Below are 7,477 nucleotides of genomic sequence, written 5' to 3' on the forward strand. Positions count from 1 at the left end.
GGGTGAAACAAGGATGCCCATTATCACCACTGTCATTCATTATGGTACTAGAAATGTTAGCTTCAGCAATAAGAGAAGAAAAAGAAATTGAAAGAATTAGAATAGGCAAAGAATAAACTAAGTTTTCATTCTTTGCAAATGATATGATGATATACAAAGAGAATCCCAGAGAATCAAATAAAAAACTACTTGAAATAATAAACAACTTTAGGAAGTTTGAAGGTTACAAAATAAATCATCTGCATATATATGTATGTATTCCAAAAAAGCCCAACAGCAAGAGATAGAAAGAGAAATCCCATTTAATGCTACCATAGACAGTATAAAATATCTGGGAGTCTACCTGCCAAAAGAAACTCAGGGACTATATGAACACAATTACAAAACACTTTTCTCACAAATAAAGTCAGATCTAAGTAACTGGAAAAACCCCAGTTGCTCAGGGATAGGCTGAGTTAATGCCATAAAAATGACAATACTACCTAGATTAATTTACTTATTCAGTGCCATATCAATCAAACTACCAGAATATTATTTTCTAGAGCTAGAAGAAGTAATATCAAAATTCAAGGGAATGAATGAAAAGAAATGCAAGGGAACGTGACCTAGCCCGTTTGGATCTCAAATTGTGCTATACAGCAGTAGTTATCAAAACCACTTGGTACTGGCTAAGAAATAGAGGGGTAGATCAATGGAGTAGGTTGGGTACCCAAGACACAGTAGTCAATAAATATAACAGTCTACTGTTTGATAAATCCAAGGACCCCAGCTTCTGGGATAAGAACTCACTGTTTGACAAAAACTGCTGGGAAAACTGGATAATGGTGTGGTAGAAACTGGGCATATACCATTGCCTGACACCATGCATAAAAATAAAGTCCAAATGGATACTGATCTAGGTATAAAGGCTGATACTAGAAACAAATGAGGGGAGCAAGGAATACTGTATTTGTCAGATTTATGGAGAATGGAGAAATTTATGACCAAACAGGAGATAGAGAACATTGTGAAGCATAAACTGGATAATTCTGATTACATTAAATTGAAAAGTTTTTGTACAAACAAAGTCAATTCAACCAAGATTAGGAGGGAAGCAGAAAACTGGAAAAGAATTTTTACAACTGCTGTCTGTGATAAAGTCCTCATTTCTCAAATATATAGAGAACGAAGTCCAATGTGCAGGAATACAAGTAATTTCCCAACTGATCAATTGTGGAAATATATGAAAAGGCAGTTTTCAGAGGAAGAAATTAAAGTTATCTATAATCATGAAAAAATGCTCTAAATCACTGTTGATTAGAGAGATACAAATCAAAACAACTCTGAGGTACCACATTACACCTATCAGATTGGCTAAAATGACAAAACAGGAAGATGATAAATGTTGGAGAAGTTGTGAGAGAGTTGGAACAATAATTCATAGTTGGTGGAGCTATGAGCTGATCCAATCATTCTGAAGATTCATTTGGAACTATGCCCAAAGGGCTACAAAAACGTGTATACGCTTTGACTCAGAAATACTACTTCTAGGACTGTATCCTAAAAAGATCTTAAAATTGGGAAAAGGTCCCACATGTACAAACATATTTATTTCCCCTCTCTTTGTGGTGACCAAGAACTGGAAATTGAGGGGGTGCGCATCAATTGGGGAATGGTTGAACAAGTTGTATGTGAATGTAATGGAATACTATTGTGCTATAAGAAATGAAGAACAGGAGGACTTCAGACGGGCCTGGAAGGACTAACATGAACTGATGCTGAGTGAAATGAGCAGAACCAGGAGAATATTGTACACAGTTAACAGCCACAGTGTGCCAGGACTGTGTCTGATAGACTTAGCCCTTCACAGCAATACAAGGACCTAAAACATTCCCAAAGGACTCCTGAGGCAAAATGCCATCCATATCCAGAGAAAGAATGATGGAATCATAACATAGAATGAAGCAGGCTATTTTCTCTTTTGCAATGTTTTATTTTCTGTCATGCTTTGTCCCATTCATTTTAATTCTTCCATGCAACATGACTAATGTGAAAATATGTTCAATAAGAATGTATATGTAGAACCCATATAAGATTGTATGCCATCTCTAGGAGGCAAGGAAAGAGAGGGGGAGAAAATTCAAGACTTATGGAAGTGATTGCTGAAAACTGAAAACAAATCAATTAATTAACAAAAGAATTCTTCCTTTACAATCCAGAGGTTAGCTCATCTGGAGAGTAATGGATAAGCCTCGCCCAGGGGAAAACACCTATATTCACCATCAGTAGGAAGCACATACAAGGGGGAACTCTGTGCTCAGGCTTCCAACAGTGCAGGGGAGAGGTCTTTGGTCCATGTTGTTGACCTGGTGCTGTCTGGGCTGCTCTCACTGCTCTCCTGTGGTGCAGACTCTGGCCAGCATTCCTCCTTCATTGTCCTGTGTGCTTGTAGCTGGCAAGGCTCTACTGGACAGAAAGTTGTATAAAAATGACCTTCATATTCCATCAAGCCTTTAATCAAAACTTGTACACTTATCAGAAAACCATATCCATTTCTTTAAAAGATCTCAAAGGTGCTGCTAAGGTGGCCTTTTCTTTCTTCATTTTTACCAGCAGTTGTTCTTTGGGATCTGGGCTCTCATCTGCTTTCAGCTCCAGGCTCAAGCTGGAATCTTCAGCTGAGCTGCTCCCTCCTTCTCATAGGAGGAGGATTGGATTCTGCCACTATTGCTTTCAGCTTACAACCAAGAGACATTTTGCCTTTGACCCCAGCCCAGCTCTTTTAAAAGGTAAGAGAGCCTTCAGAAAGCTAATGATGATAGTAGAGGAACAAACTCTAGAGGATTTTCCCCAATGACGTGGAATCCATGTTTCTCCAGCCTTGGCTAGAATGAGCATTTGGTATCCAGAAGAAGATTTCTTTACCCAGGTGCCAGTCACTTTGAACCTGAATTATCCTTTATACCCAACTACTTCAGACTTGATTGTGCTCTCCTCTTCTGACTTCCTAGTCACCAGGGTAAAGTCTGTAACAGAGGCCTCTCTTACTTAGGATGAGAATTTCTTGGGTCTTGCTACTTACTTTCTGATTGCTCAAGTGTCTGTATTGTTGTCCAGTCAGAGGACAACCTTCCAGAAAACTGTGAGGACCTCTCAGCACTAGGGCACCCTCAGCTTTTTAAGTCCCAAACTTGTACAAATGAGTTAGAACATGGAAAGGCAAAGGAATAAAACTAAGTCTAAGAGGCAGGTGTCTTTGTTATCTATGTCTATAAATGGCAAGCAAGGAGCTGTCTTATCCATATGTCCTAGTGTGTGTTTCTTAATGCGAAAGGAAGTGAATGTGGAAAAGTTCACATCCCTCCTCTAGTCTTCTCTCCTCAATATGGTTCAGTTCTTGCTGTATGTTCCTTTTTCTTCTGTAGATGCCTGGAGATGAGAAGAGAGGTGTCACAGAACAGGCTGGTCACATCCCTCCCATGAAGCCAGGCCACTTATGAGAATATGCAGGGCACAGGGCCCATCTCCTCCTTCCCTTCTCCACAAAGTAAAACCAGTGCCATTCTGTGCCCAAGACCCACTGTCCCAGCACAGTCATAATCTCTCCTGTCTTCCAATTACCTCTTATGTTCTTAAGGCAATTCTGTCATATTTTTGGATACATACCAGACACATACTGGTATCAGAAGTATGAATGGAACAAACACGAACATCCAAATCCACGCGTTCATGTCAGACTTCATATTCACAGACTCTGAAAGAATAAGTCAAGATCATTCAGCATGAATCTGTTACTGAGAAGGGGGATAGAGGCTTGGAAAGGAAATATGTGAAGTAAAGGATAGTAGAAAAGAGAGGGGGATAGGAAAGTGAACTAGGAGAGACTGTTCCTTATAGAACTTTTTGACATTTGAGTAAACAAGCAAGAAAGGGGTTGGTGATATGGAAAAAGGGTGATAGGAGAGAAAAGGACCTACATGATTTGAACAGAGGGCAGAGATACAGAAATGAGAGGATAAACTATGACTAAAACATGACAATAGGCAGTACCTGGAGGATCTTTCTCCTGGAGCATCAGTCATTACTAAGTTCCTTGAATTCTCCTCCATTTCCCCCCAGAAAGTCTTCCTTCTCCCCAAGTGTGCACCCATCCTCTTCCTCTAGGACACCTCCTTACCCCCTACATCACATCTCCTCTCTCTCTGATCAGAATAGACACACCCAGGAGGAGATCTCATTCCTCCTTCATTATTTCAGGGGCACATTTAGCCTTCAGGGACTGCTCTTCAGTGCAGGGACATTCCCAGGAGGAGGGATGAGGAAGGACTGAGTGATTGACAAGCTCAGTAGTTTCACATGGTTCTTCAGGGAAGGTAGGTCTGTAATTCAGTCAGTCCTCTTCATTTCTTTAAGCTGGCTCTTGGGTGCGTGACCTTGGGACAGGCCTTCCAGCCTCAGTTTTCTGACCTCTACTTTACCCTTATGTAAGGAAAGAGCAGCTCTGCCACCCTCCCCTGGCCTCCCCACCCCTTACCTTTCTACTGGGCAAAGGGAGAGAGGAAGACAGGTTTTGGAAAGGTCTGAAGGTGGGAGAGAGGAAGGAAGTTTTTAAAAGTGTCCAAGCATGTGAGAGCAGGGTGGGGTCCAAAAGGGGGCAAGTGGTTCATTTACCAGAGACAGTTAAATTGAACTTCTGAATATACATCTCTCCTAAGTCTGATATCATGTGAATTTCATAATAACCACTGTCATCAGAGGCCACATTCTTCAACACCAGAGACTCATTATGGGCAACAGAAAGCCTCCCCTCATATTCCTTCAGGGGAATGATCCAGCTTGGCCTGCTCTCCCTTGGAGACATGATGAGTAAGCACAAACTCTTAGAAGTTGAATACCATTCAACCTTCCAGGTCCCATTTCTTATTTTTGGATCTAGAGGGAACAGAACATCATCTCCCAGGGTCCTGTTCATAGAAGACACCACTTCTGAGATGCCTGTGACAAGATGGAAGCAAAAGTCACAAGGGTACAGGAAAGGTGGCCTGAGGAAGGACCTGCATGTACCACAGGGATCTCTCCAACCCCAACCCTTCTCCAGACCTCAGGTCCCTCAGGTGAGGAGCCTTTGATTCAGCCTTGACATTCCCTCCCCTGCTCTCCACGGCCCATTGGTCCCCAAGTCTTGTCTCTCCTCCCTCTTCAGCCCCTCTCCTGTATAATCCATTCCTTCTGTTCACATGGCCTCCCTTGGCCAGCTTTCACCACTTCTCACTTGGACTATTTCAGAGCCTCTTAATTCATCTTCCTGCTTCCCTTCTCTCTTGTCCATCCTCCCCAGAGCTGATGAAGTCATCAAGACACAGTCCTTTGTTATTGTTAGTTGTTTCTCCTGTCTGACTCATTGTGATCTCGTTTGGGGATCTCTCAGCAGAGATCCTGGAGTGGTTTGCCATTTCCTTCTCTTGCTCACTTTACAGATGAGGAAACTGAAGCAAACAGGGTTAAATGACTTGCCCAGGATTACACACTTATTAAGTGTCTGAGGCAGGATTTGAACTCAGGAAGATGAGTTTTCTCTTTCCAGGCCTGTTGCTCTGTGCACTATGGCACCATCTAGCTATCGCATCTGAATGCTTACTTTTCTTTAAGTCTCAGCTCATGTAGTGGGTGTTATGGTGTTTTAGAAAATGGAGTGAACTGGAATCAGAGCATGAGTTCAGAGGAATCACAGCCCCATTCTCAGTGGGATGGCAGTGTGGTAAAGTGAAATCTCTGCTGGGACCAGGTTCTAATTCCAGCTCTGGTCCTGTCTTACTCTGTGACTGTAGTATCAATGCAGGGAGCACTGCCATCCCCAAGTCTTCCCTTGGTCAGATCTCCCCATAAACCATCTCCCTTAGGCAAAAGCACTCCCTCTCTCACTCACACTAGCTGCTCTGCTCTGCCTGTTCTCTCTCAGCTCTTCCTCATGCACTTTTCCTGTTGTACCCTTCCTGCTCTACCTATTCAGCAAGCTCCTGCCACCATCAGCTCCATGTGACTCAAGCTATAGGCTGGGCCAGAGCTCAAAGCAGGTCAAATGGGCCTATTAAGGGGCAGGGAAAGTCTTCAAAGTGGCTTAACATTACACCCCCTCCTAACAACATTATGAATTCCAGCTGAGGGGCCCAGAGCATGGGTAGGACCAGCTTCGTGTAATCACTTACCTCTGGCAAAATAATTCAGTAGAGAACAGATAAAGAAGAATTGGAACATGAATCTCAGATCCATGAAGTCAAACAATGCTCTAGCTTGTGTGCTGTGGGAAAGCTCCTCAGTAAATGGTTCAGACTTTTCCTGCGGCCTTTTATCGTATTTCCAGTTGGTCTCACCAATCTGTATGTATGCTTAGGACAATAACATACAGCCTCCTGATTCGATGCTCTCTGTATTTGCATACAGACTTTACATAAATTCCCATTCACTCAGTCAGGCTCCAAATTAAATAGTGAGTGCTATCTCCTCTGAGTCCAACCTATAGTTTACAACCAGCCCAGGAATTGACCAGGAGACAGGGACATCCTATTAACTGCTCTGACAATGGGCTCTCCCTGTTCTTCCCTCCCCCTGGAACTCTTCCATCTTCTCCTCAGAGACCTTGCTCCTAACCTCCCTCTTCTCTCCAGTTAATCCATTCAATTTTGAAACTCAGTCTTGGGCCTGCACAGTCAAGATTTGTGGGTGGATGAGTGAGAGCAAACTCAGCTAACCCACTCTGTCTAGCCAGTCCCCTGTTTCACATTCCAACCACCAAGCAGCACTAACCCAGCATCTTGCCATCTACCCTGTAGCCACACTTCTAAGGCTCCTCCTTCCCTCCACCCCCATCCCAATTGCTAAAGGCAAGGAATGGAGCCCCAAGTTTGGAGTGAGGAACACTAGAGTTTAAATCTTACCTCAGATACAAGCAGTGTGATCCTGGGCAAATCATTTAACCTATATTGGCCTCAGTTTCCTAAACAGTAAAAGGAAGACAGTAATTAACACCTATCTCCCAGGGTTGTAGGCAGGCACCTGGTACAACAGCCAGCACTTAACAGATGCATGTTTCCTTCCTTTCTACTTTTTATCTAATGTCCCAGTGACAAGAAAAAAAACTAATAAAACTCTTGCTATTGGAAAGAACATGGCAGTCTACTCATCCAGGATTCTTCAGACAACATCTGTCTTCCATGCCAGTCACTGCCCTATACATGCTATTCCCTCTTGAAAATGTAAGATTTTGAGAGTAGGGATTATATCTCACTTTTGTATATGTATCATCAATACCTCGCACAATGCCTGGAACGTAGTAGGTACTTGATAAAAGCTTTCTCATTCAGACATTCAAAGTCTTAGACTCTCATAACAAGAGTGGTTTGGTAGAGACAATGGAGATCACATATAGATCAGTGAGAATCTCTTCTATCAATTAATCATCTCATAAGCATGTATTAGATAATTACTGCATACATTACAG

General features: G+C 42.5%; 1 long non-coding RNA gene across 6 annotated transcripts in view; it reads left to right on the plus strand.

The window, feature by feature from the left end:
• Window positions 1-7,477, plus strand: part of LOC140528962 (uncharacterized) — a 145,647-nt gene that overhangs the window by 96,262 nt on the left and 41,908 nt on the right. For 2 of the 6 annotated variants that reach the window (XR_011975359.1, XR_011975360.1), the window contains exon 3: window positions 4,916-5,093. The exons of the other annotated variants lie outside the window; for them this stretch is intronic. This is a non-coding gene — a long non-coding RNA (uncharacterized lncRNA). The remainder of the gene's footprint in view (window positions 1-4,915; window positions 5,094-7,477) is intronic. 6 annotated transcript variants of the gene reach the window in all.

The sequence above is a fragment of the Notamacropus eugenii genome, chromosome 2, assembly GCF_028372415.1.
Source record: "Notamacropus eugenii isolate mMacEug1 chromosome 2, mMacEug1.pri_v2, whole genome shotgun sequence".
NCBI classification, from domain to species: Eukaryota; Metazoa; Chordata; class Mammalia; order Diprotodontia; family Macropodidae; genus Notamacropus; species Notamacropus eugenii.